Source organism: Globicephala melas, chromosome 5 (assembly GCF_963455315.2).
Source record: "Globicephala melas chromosome 5, mGloMel1.2, whole genome shotgun sequence".
Lineage (NCBI taxonomy): Eukaryota > Metazoa > Chordata > Mammalia > Artiodactyla > Delphinidae > Globicephala > Globicephala melas.
Genome location: NC_083318.1, coordinates 129,872,484 through 129,884,654, shown reverse-complemented (window position 1 = coordinate 129,884,654; position 12,171 = coordinate 129,872,484). Strand labels below are relative to the sequence as shown.

Here is a 12,171-nt window from a genome sequence, read left to right as displayed (position 1 = left end):
GGCCCGCGTACCGCAAAAAAAAAAAAAAAAAAAGTTCAGAGAATTGCAATATTGCTTACTGTTGAAGGCATTAGAGAAGCTTTCTTGGAGGAGTGGGCATTTAAGCTTAGTTGTAAATGAGAACGAGATTTTGATAATAGGGTTACTGGAGAAGGGCATTTCCAAATGTTTAGGTGGAGAGATCATAATGACTGAAAGCAAGTTAAGTGTCAGGATGGGTGAGAATTAGGGTTAAAAAGGATTGTTGGAAAAAAGTTGTCTTGGGAGTTGGACTCAGGTAAGTAAAGGTGAGGGAATTAAAACGGAAGGTTGTTCTCATTTTGAGGGGTGCCTGAATCCCAGTCTAAAGAGTGTGGAATTCATTCATGGCCTAAGTGAAATGTTGAAATCTTTCAGCAAAGAAGGGGCATGAAGAGCCATTTCAGAAAGATCAATCTGATGTTAGGGTGTGGGAAGAATTGGCTAGGGGAGAGACTGAGTTAGGGGGATCTCTTAAAATACAATAGTACAGACAAGGATTATAATATTTTAAATCAGGTTTCCATTCCAATATAGAGATGAAAACATGGAAAATGATAGTTTGCAAAACAAGCCCTATTCAGAAGTTGGCCTTCCCCATGTATGTTGTGATTGTTTACTTCTAGAAAGTGAAGAAATTAAAAAAAAAAATTAAAGCTTCATCTGGTCCCCGTCAATGTCTTGTATAACGGATTATATTGCAGTATATGTCTGCATGTTGAAAGCGTCCAGTTCTGTGCAGGTCAGTGGTTAACAATCAGCTCTCCAAAGAAAAATGCCTTAATTTGTAACATTTGCCAATTTCTGTGGTGTAAAATAATCCTTCCCTGTGGCCAATTTCAAATTATCAATGTGAATGAACTGTCATGTAAATGAACATGAATTTGGGAAGTGTTGGGAGGAAAAGTTCTCCTCTACCAATTTAGGACTGACTGATTTGGGCCCCTCTAATTAACTGATAATGGACAGATTAACAGGAGGAGTTTATTATGCAGATGGAGCTACTCAGTAGTGAGTCACTGAATAGCCAGACAGACGTAAAGGCTTCTGTACCAACACAACACAAAAGGGGGCCGGTTTAGGGCTTCAGTGGGAAAGTAGGGAAGGTTCTGTGGGGCTTTTTGATGCTAATGGACAGCTGGATTCACTCTTCTGGTGCTGAGGGTCAGTCTTTTCCTAAATGGGAAACTCCCTAGGAGAAGGATCAATGGAAGCTGTATTTTCCGGAGGCTCCGCTTAGGTTAGGGTAATGTTTCTTTCTGTGACTACCGATTGTTCAGAAGTTTTCAGTTTAAAATATTTTTATACCACGTTGGTGGGCTGTTAATACTTTTAGGAAGAGATGAAAATAATTCTAGGGAGCCCTGGTGAGGTGACTCTTGCACACCGTCACATGTATCCCACCTCAAAATTGTCTTTTTCGTGTGGTGAATTAAATTATTTAAAAAGAAACAAAAGAACAAAAATGGAAACCCAAAGTTTCCCTTAACAGTTGTGATCTGTGCATAGTAGTGGAGCTGACACCTTCAGTGATCAGAATTTAGGTATTAGGAACGGACAGATTTAGGTGAACACTACAAGGTTTCTAGATAATTTGAGGGAGTTTAGAAAATGAGGTGTGGAAAAAGAGGTAAACTGCATGTGACCCTCATAAAGATTACAGTATATAATACAGCAGAAATTTGCTAAACAAAGTCTTTTCATAGAAAATCCTTTGGTCATGGAAATTATCCATCTCTGAGTTATGTCTTAAAGGGTCAGATGTCCTTATGTCTATGAGTTCATGTGATTTACTTGTTCAGAAGGTGTTTATTGAGCATCTATTATGTGCCAGATGACAAGAATCTTAATGTTCATTAAATAATACCTGTGGAACTGGCCAGTTGGCTGCCACTGTGGTGTGAGAAAAAAAAATAGAAAGAAATTTGCTAAACAAAATTGACAATGGGTATAAAGTTGAAGTAAATATTTTATGTTTATTCTGCTCACTCCCTTTTTTTGGTTTTCCTTTGTTATAAATTGGTTAAGTTGGGTCTATGTGTATTGGCTACAGGAAGATGCTAAACTTGTCTTCTTTGAGATGTATGATGAAAAAATAATTTAGGTGAAGTCATTTTGGTTTCCAGGTAGCATAAGCTGTGTGGTGGTGATTTTCATGATCACACCCTAACGTTAAGGGGTGGAGAGAAGAAGTAGGTGTCCTTGTTCCTCCTCAGTTTCCTGACCAGCATCTTTCCTGTCTCCCTAATAACTCTTGGTTCAAAGCTTGAAGTTCATCAGATTATTCTACTTGTTACCCCTCTTTATTGTAGTCTTTGTTTGACCCCCATCATATTCTTCCCCCTATTCTTTAAAAAGAATGTGGATCCTTATTCATTTTTATGACTTCCAATATTGCTCTTGAAATAGTTCTTATTTATCCAAATTGTTGCCCCCCCTTAGCATCTCAGCTCCTTGTGATTTCAGATGGCCTTGGCCTGCAGCGGCTTGAAGCAAGATTTCGGTTCCCAGCCAGAGATTTGAGGTCGGGCAGTGGCAGTGAGAGCGCTGAATCCTAGCCAACAGACCACCAGGGACCAGTGGACAGTGACAAGGCCCTGGCCCATCAGCTGTGTAGAAATGAATTTTCACATAGAGACAGAAAGTAGTGAAGCAAGTAAAGTGTTTATTAGGAGGAAAAAAGAGTACAGTACGTGTGTGGATAGACACACAGGCGGGCTCAGAGGGAGAGTCGCGCCCTCGTGGTAGTTTCAATCACTTTTATGGGGCATTTCTTCCGGGTTTCCTTTGGCCAATCATCTTGCTTTGCCTGGTTGTAAGTCTGTATTTGGTATATCTCAGGGTCCTCCCATGTGTGCGTGTGCATCTCTTAGCCAAGATGGATTCTAGCGAAGAGGCCCATGGGAGGTTGACATCACTTACTATGGGGGGGCTCCCCCTCCCTCTTTGAACCTCCAAGGAGCCTTTCTGCACATGTGTAGTCGGGGAGGTCTCCTTGAGTTCGAGAATGTGTAATATGAGGTCTTTTATCTCTTATCTGGGCAGGGACCAGCCTCCTCCATTATCCTGCTTTTATGGAGTTTCTGTCGACAGGGGAGAAACTGTTCAGCCTGGAGCCCATCTATCTCCTGCCTCACTTGAACTCCTGATTTTTTCATAACCTTGTTCTTCATCCTATCTCAGGCAGTGTATCCAAGTGCTTACCTGACATCTCCACTCCCATGTCCAACTGGAATTTCAAACTTAACTTGAACAAACTGAACTATTGAATTTTTTTTTTTCCACTTCAGATGTGTTACTTCTGCAGTCATTCCTCTCCCAGTAAATTCCTACTTAATCCTTCTGTTTGTTTAGGCACAACCTTAGAAGTCATCCCTGTCTCCTCTGTTTCTCTCCTAGCCCATAACCAAACCATCAGGAAATTCTGTCCTTCTACCATCAAAATATATATACTCTTCAACCAGTTTTCACCACCTGTACTGATGAAACCTTGTCCAAACCACCATCAGCTCTCAACATATTACAATCACCTTCTAAGTGGTCTTTCTGCTTCCATGCTTGCCTTTCCGAATTTCTTTTAACCTGGCATTGCCACATTTTATTCACCACAGGTGAGTTACCAAATCCAGCACACACTCGAGGGGAGAGAATGACACAACGGTGCAAATTTAAGAAAGCAGGGATCTTTGGAGGCCATTCTAGAAGCCAACTACATTAGCCAATATATCAAGTTTTAAGTGCTAGCCCTGGCAGGCAGAATTTAAAGCTAGAAGCTTACTAGCACTCTATAGCAGACACAGAATTCAGCTGCCTTTCAGTTTAAAAGCTGCCAACATTCTCCTACCTACGGAACACTTAAAAAGTCCAAGAATGGAAAGGCAATCTTTTCTTCCAGTTCAATACTATACCAGCCAAATCTGGTCATGAAAAGCTGCTCTGTGTAGTTCAAAGTCAGCCAGCAGCAACTTGCAACCCCTAAGGCCCTGGCATCTGTGTTTTGACCGAGACGACTCATGGCCATCGTCTTTCTGATGTTCTTGGGACCCAGAGGCTTTGCTGAGGTCTATTCATCCCACACACCATCACTTAATACTCACAACAATGTAAAAGGGCTCCTTGCCCTTGGGAAAAGTCTCCATAAGCTGCAGACAAACTTCCAGGTTAAAATTCTTAGGATTTGAGGCTTAAAGCTCTTACTTGGACCTTAGCAGTAAAAAGCCTACCGCAGAGCTGTTGAACAGAACACATGTTCTCTGCATGTGATCCAGCTAGCAAAAAAAAGGAATGAGCTGAGCCAATCACACCGAGTTCATCCATCCCAAATTTACCAGCAAGAAAACTTACCGATTCTTTGCTAGGCAGAGAAGCTGAGAGTGTAACACTAGTAAAGCTCCTTCTACATGAAAGGAAACACCAGGAATGAGGAATAAGTGTTCCCTGCAAACTTAATTTCCAAATACTTCATTTGCTTTATAACTTCATTTTCTTTAAATGTAGAAAATTAAACATGGTCACAGATCTTTGACTTTATGATTTATTTATGTTTATGTTTAGAAAAACCCTGCCCATTCTATAATTGATAGATAATACCTATATTTTCTTCAAGTTCTTTTGCATTTTCTTTATATTTAGCACTTTAATACATTTAAAGTTTATTTGAATGAAATTTAAGGATGTATTTTTCCCCCTAACACTTAACCAATTAGTAAATCACAGCCTGTTAAATAACCTGGTATATTTCTCTATGCCTATTGAAGTTACAATAAATTTAGAACTCAAACTTCTCAACTAGGAGTAAAAATCAGTACATTAGCCTTGGGGGAAAATTTGATAATATATGTGAAATTAGCCAATTATGTGCATATTAACTGAGACTTTATAATTCTATAAATTTATTGAATGAAATAGTCACAGATCTGTTTTATGATTCTCATCACAGCATTAATTGTAAAGAAAAAAATGAAAATGCAAAAATTATGACAAATGAATAAAGTTATATGATGGTATTTTCACTCATCATAAAGTACATTGAAGAAAAATGTTTGATGCGAGAAAAATCCTGAGAATGTAGTTTGGGGCAAAATTTAGAATAGATAATATACGTTAATTCCAGTTAATTACATATCACAGAAAAAGACTGAAAAAAATGTGTGTACATATTTAATCAGTGATTATCTTAGGTAGTTGGATTTTTATTTGTTTGTTTGCTTCCCTATCTACTTACTTATGAATCCTTTTTCTAGTTTGTACTTTTCACACTTGCTTATCTCCTCTAACGAATTTAAGATACCTGGAGGCAAGGAACTTTTATTAAACATACATCGCAAATCTAGTTTGTGATAGATTCTCAATACTGCTTGTTAAATGTTGTAAATGAAATAAGACCATAATTTCAGTTTGTGGCAGCAGCAGAACATACGAAGAATGTTCAAGAAAATAAGCAGATAGAGGGATAATGGAGATTCAAGTCATAAAGAGGTCTAGCAACAGTTGGTTTGGATTCAGCCTTAGAGATTAGGGATCAGGGACAGAATCTCTTTCCTTTGGAGAAATAGGTAAAAACAGGAACTCAGCCTTACGATATTTGTACAATAACTTGGGGAAATTATATAGGAACTTTGAGGTTCAAATATGCACTTCCAGAATTGGAATATATGAGTTGAAACTGCAATTTCCTAAAATTGAAGCAAACCAAAGCAAAATAAAATTAATAAGCTAGTCATTGTTGAGGTAACTAATGCCACCATCAACAAAAATGGGCTGGTTTAAAAAAATATATTGTTAATCAGATTAGCTATTTCTATCTTAAATTATGTTGCAGTGTGTCTGGCATGAAGTCATTGTGCTTTCGGTAGTTGATTTTTCAATTATTTTAAATGAATAAGAGGATATGAATTTTGTCACTATGGTGAAGCTCTAGCACTGCTCAAAGGATAAAGTGCTTGGATTGTAAATGATTTGTGTTTCTTTGTACATATACCATAGCTTAATATAAAGCATACTCTGAGAGAATCTAATTACCACTTTTTTCTAACTTTATACTAAACAACGAATCTTCCACTCCGTAATGTGGTTTCTGAATGGTTCTCTTCACCAAAAGGAAAGAACTCAAATAGGTTGCCACCCTGAGTTCTTACGTCAAGTTTAGTTTTCATTATTAGTTAATATGTTGGCCAATATCTGACTAAGTACAGTCTCTTATTCATTTAGTTATTCTGAATCATCCCCACAAAACCTGCCTGCCCCTATTTGAGTTGATATAATTTAATTTCTGAAATTTCCAAACTAAGTACCAAGTCCTAATTTCTCCTGTGGGAATGAGCTAGTTTATATCTCTGCTATAGCCTAGTAATTTAGGTTACTTTGGGTTTTGGTCACAGCCTTGATTTAGCTTTGGTTTAGTGACAAAACAATGAGGTAATGAGATTAGTAATTGGGATTGATCACATCAGAGTAGGACTAAGAGCAAAGCTAACTCCACACTGAGCCAGGCATTTATTGGGATATTGTTTCTCTCAGCTGTCTTTGATTATTGATATCAGACAGGAAGAGATTTTGAAAATTAAGAAGGTGAACTTCAACCAGAGCTTTTGTTTACCTTATGCATCTGTACTAAAGGCCTTTTTTTTTTTTTTTTTGCGGTACGCGGGCCTCTCACTGTTGTGGCCTCTCCCACTGCGGAGCACAGGCTCCGGACGCGCAGGCTCAGCGGCCATGGCTCACGGGCCCAGCCGCTCCGCGGCATGTGGGATCTTCCCGGACCGGGGCACGAACCCGTGTCCCCTGCATCGGGAGGCGGACTCTCAACCACTGCGCCACCAGGGAAGCCCCCTGATTTTTTTTTTTTTAATAAGCTTAACTTTATTTGTTTTTTCTCAGCAATAACTTCTAGTAATTCTGACATCAATGTTGATAAAGTACTAGGTTGGTAGTCAGAGTTGGTACCAGGATACTTGAGACTGAGGATTTCACTGAGATCATTTATCTGCTATTTCCAGCCTCTTGATAAGTTGCCCCTAATTATTCATAGATTTTTTATGAGCCATCTCATTGGAGCCAAGAAAAGGTCTATTCAGCTCCCTGCCATTGTTTTCCTCTTGTCTCGTGTCATTTTCATTTAAATTTGTTAATACTTATTCTTCACCAATATTGTGTGGCAGCTCTTTTTATTTTTTTATATTTTATTTTTTGCGGTACGCGGGCCTCTCACTGTTGGGGCCTCTCACTGTTGTTGCCTCTCCCGTTGCGGAGCACAGGCTCCGGACGCGCAGGCTCAGCGGCCATGGCTCACGGGCCCAGCTGCTCCGCGGCATGTGGGATCTTCCCAGACCGGGGCACGAACCCGTGTCCCCTGCATCGGCAGGCGGACTCTCAAGCACTGCGCCACCAGGGAAGCCCCGTGTGGCAGCTCTTAGTATGCCAAAGTGGCATGGTGTTGGCAAAACCTCTCAATGTGCTTAAATTTCTATTCCATTGAGAAATTTAAGAAAGAGGGGAATATTCCTATCTTGTTTCTTAGAATTTTATTTTAAAAAGCTCGTTTTATTTCCACTTGTGCCCTTGTTTTCCTCAGAGTCAAAGATGAGTCAACAGTAGGAGATGATAGATACACTGCTCTTCTTGGCATTACTATTCTCCTTCGCACTTAAAGCTTATATCTCTCCTTCTGCCATCCATCTGTCCAGGAAGTTCCATAATCACCCACTCTGAGGAGAGTCTTGTATATTAATTTTAAATTGTCAATACTTTAGCAAAGACTTTCTCCCCTTCCACAACACACCCACAAGCAGTTAATATTTCAGTGTTTAGGTGTGTTGTAATTAAAGTATCATTAAGGCACTAGTAACCGTTAGATTCCCATCGAAGATATGAGATTGGCTAAAGTGTCTGAGGTTACTTGATAAAATACAAACTAATCTCTGTGAAAATCTTTGTACTAGAATGTGTACAGTACAAATATTAAGGTTACTTAATGCTCATTAAACACCAAGTAATTGCAAAAATATTTTCAAAGAATAGAATCCTAACTCTGTTGTGTTTTTGGCCATCATATGTTGATCTGAAAGGATGGTAGAAGAAAACATACATGAAAATCTTTGTGAACTTGAAGTAGGACAAGATTTCTTAGGAAAAACACCAGAGAAGTATAAACTATAAAAAACAAACGAAACGGCAAATAAGATAGAAAGCATTGATCCTTTTGTAGACACTGTTAAGAAAATGAAGAGGCAAGCCCAAACTGGGTGAAAATATTTATAATAAATATAATAAATATATATGACAAAGGATTTGTATTCAAACAACCCAGTGAAAGAGAAGAATAGGCAAAATATTTGAACAGACGTTTCACAAAACAAGATATACTTACTAATGGTCAGTAGGCACATGAACAGATGCTCGGCATCATTTGTCATCCCTGGAAATGAAAGTTAAAGCCGCAGTGAGCTACCACTACAGACCCATGGGATGGCTAAAATTAAAAAAAAACAAAACAAAACTAAATACCAGTGTTTATGAGATACAATGCAAATGAAAGTACAAACTATTGCATTTTGGAAAACATTTGTCAGTTTCTTATAAAGCTAACATAATGCCAGATATAAATTTACCGTAGGAAGCAAGTAATTTCACCAGTAGGTATTTATCCAAGAGAAATGAAAACATACATCCACATAAAGATATCTACAAAAGCACTCAGTATGGCTGTATTCCCAATACCCCCAAACTGGAAACAATGCAAATTCTAGCAACAGGTGATTGGATAAATGAGTTGTGGCCTCTGCTAAATACTACACAACATTTAAAAGGATGGACTACTGAAACATGCAACAATATGATATGATGAATTTCAGAATAATTTTGCTGAGTGAAAGGAGCTGGGCCTAAACAAATTCATATTAATATATTTCCCTTCCTATGAAATTCTAGGGAAGGAAAAACTAACCTATAGCATATAGCTTATCATTGTTGCCTGGGACCATGGATTGGGTGGGTGGGAGGTGCTTGCATGCAAAGGAACGTGCGGGAACATTTGAGGTAATGAGAATGTTCTATATTTTGATTTCGGTGGTAGTTATACGTGTGAGTACATTCGTCAAATCTCATCTGGCTATATATTTTGAAAAGTTGCATTTTAGTATAGGTATGTTGATTTAAAGAAATAAAGTTGATTTAAAGAAAAAGAGGTTGGAGATGAGGGAAGAGTTTGCAAATTTAGGGAAATTATATTCTAAAAACAACAACAAAGTGAGTAGTATCTTCAAAACTAATGAGCAGAAAGAATTCTGAAGAGCAGTATGCATGCGAGGAGGGTGATATTCACGAGAATATCTCTGATATGCTCAAAGGAGATACTTGGCTAGATTTTATTATTGAACTTAAAGATCTTACTTAATGTTAAGCTCAATTTGGAAGAAAATAAAAGAGAACTTAGCATACTTGGGATAGAAATAGAAAGGGGGAAAGTCTACTAATTTGTATAAAACAACATTTTACGTGAAGGAACAATGCTAGGTTCATGTTTATTTAATCACCTAATGTTGGAATGAAGCACACATTTATTGGACTTAGAACCAGAAAACCAAGTTTTACTACACTCAGACAGTAAGAATTAGGATCGTGTTTTTTTATAGCCTGTCAAGAATGTCTCGTGCAGTCTCCAAAGGGTCAGAAAACCCAAATGTGTCATATGAGCATTAAGGAGATTCCTTCTGTTGCGATGATTTGCTTCTTTTGAAGAATAGCTTTTCCATATTCCCATGGGATTTGCTTTCACGTTATTGTGAAAGGACCATTTCCAAAGTCTCTAAAATATATTAAAAGCAAATGAAGGCATAATTATAAAAAATAATTTATGAAGAAAGTTATGAAAGAACACACACTGTTGGCTTTTATAAACTTCAAGTGTAACTTGAGAGTCCTTTGTTAATTTGTATTTAGATATACACTTGCATTGGTATTGCTGCCATTGAATGAAAGGGTAAATGATTTAAAATATGAAGTATGGATAAGACTTATGTGAAGGATTTACTATAGTGTTTTATCTAAAGGGTGAATAAATTGGAATGACACCTAAATTACAGATCACTGAAACACAAGTGGGATAAAAAGCTGAAAGTGAAGATTTTTTATCCTATTTTTTGCCGTGTATTTCTCAACTTGATAATTAAATGCAGTTTATCAGATGTTGTCATGTAAGATTGATTTGCTTTTTTAAAACACTTTTCTCAAGATTTCCTAAGAGCAATGGAATTAAAATGTCACACTATAAGATAGATTTGAAAGTTAAAGTGAGAACAAAGTTTTCTCTAAGAATGATATTCAAATAATCAAGGTTACATGATGCAAATTTTAGAGTCTGCTCTCTATAGTGCTTAGAATGACACATTTATTTCTGGGAAGTTGTGGGAGACCTTAACCCTTAAAGAAGTTAACCATGAAGCTTTATTTTGAGCTCATCTTCTTATGGAAGTTAAAAAAACCTTCGTCTGATCCAGGCTTTCAAATTTTTGTAACTGAATGTCATCTCTGTCTCCTGAATATGATTTTTAAGGACATAATACTTTAATATGCTATGCAGAATGTCAGTATTTTAGGAAAATATCAGATAATTCAACTACATATGAACTGTGCTCTATCACTTGCTTAATTTCTCATGAAAAAGCTAATGATGAGAGGAACAACTCAAGAGTCTTGTTTTTCTATTTCTCCAGAAATGTTTTACTCATTTCTTATGTTAAAATCCTTCAGTAAATTGATTCCTAAGAAAACCTCTTTGTTTCCCCATTACATCATGTAATCAGATAGTGAAAGTCAGAAGTTCAGAATATTTCCTGATTTTGATCTAATAAATGGCCAAGAAGCTCTGATTATATTTAGAAATTAGTCAGTAAGTAACTCACCTCAGTTATCTGGTGCCTGTATTTTCCTGTTTCCTTTAGTAGATTATTGTTCAGTTTTTATCTAATTTCCTCCTTTAGACATTTTAACTCAATGTTCAGGCTTATGTCAATTTCTAAAGAAGGTACACGTTGTATAAAATATTATACTGAGTATCTTGGGTCCTATATTTATAGTTCATATCCATTGTTTCTGGAATAGACAGTCAGAAGTAATCCTACTTTAATGGATATTTAAAATGTGTCCAGGTTATTGTGCACCTGAATCAAGTGAATTGAAAATAATATTTGAGTAGAAAGAGACACTAAGAATTTGTAGCAACTGCAGCATGTATTCTTTGAATGTATTCTTTTGTTAGAATTTGGCAGCCAAACTTGTCTACTTGTTCCCTTATCTCAATCAAGGTTAATTCATGTTTTTGCTTTAATCTTTACTGAAAGTTTTTCTGTATTTGTGTCCATGTACATTTGGAAATGGAACTGAAAAAATGTAGGTGTGTATTTTTTTTTCAATGTTTTGTTTGCTTATCTACTTAAATGGAAGAATTCCTCTGAGAGAATGAGTTGAGAGCATAGTAAAATAACTTCTGTTGCTGCCTATTATCAATATCTTTTTCTTGCTTTTAGAAAAAAATAATGACAAGCTTCTAACACGCATCTCTTTATATAGGCTAATCTCCTACTTAAGTTTTAATTGATTACATTTTTAAAGGACCAGAAGAACAGCATTAGCAACATTCTGATAATTCTCTTATATTTGTGTAAATCTTTTGTCCTTAAATTTTTATTTAGCTGAATATAATAAGAAAGTTTGTCAAGAGCTATGAATATGGGAATTTTTAGAATTTAATATTTCTTCATTTTGCAATTGTAAATTAATGGCAGATATGCTTTTCATCATGAATTAAAAACTGGGTACAATGACTCAAATCTCCATAAAAGGAAAATATGAATAACACATATTTGAAAATCAGCCTGAAAGACATTGAAATAGCACCATAGTGAACCATTATAGGTATAGTTTAATTATCAAAAAAAGGTAATATGTTAAGCAAATATAATACTAGATACCATCCTAACATAAAAGATGGTTATTATATTTAATAAAATACACTTGAAATGCAAATTGAGAAGTGATAATTTGATTAATTTCTTCATTATTTCTAAATAAGGAATGATTCATTATACAATAATAATTTGAATTTTTCTACATCCATTTTCACTTATATATTTGTTTTTTATTTTAACAAGAAGA

General features: G+C 36.4%; 1 protein-coding gene across 8 annotated transcripts in view; it reads left to right on the top strand.

Moving 5' to 3' along the window:
• Positions 1-12,171, top strand: part of CCSER1 (coiled-coil serine rich protein 1) — a 1,273,261-nt gene that overhangs the window by 510,093 nt on the left and 750,997 nt on the right. The gene's annotated exons all lie outside the window — the stretch shown is intronic.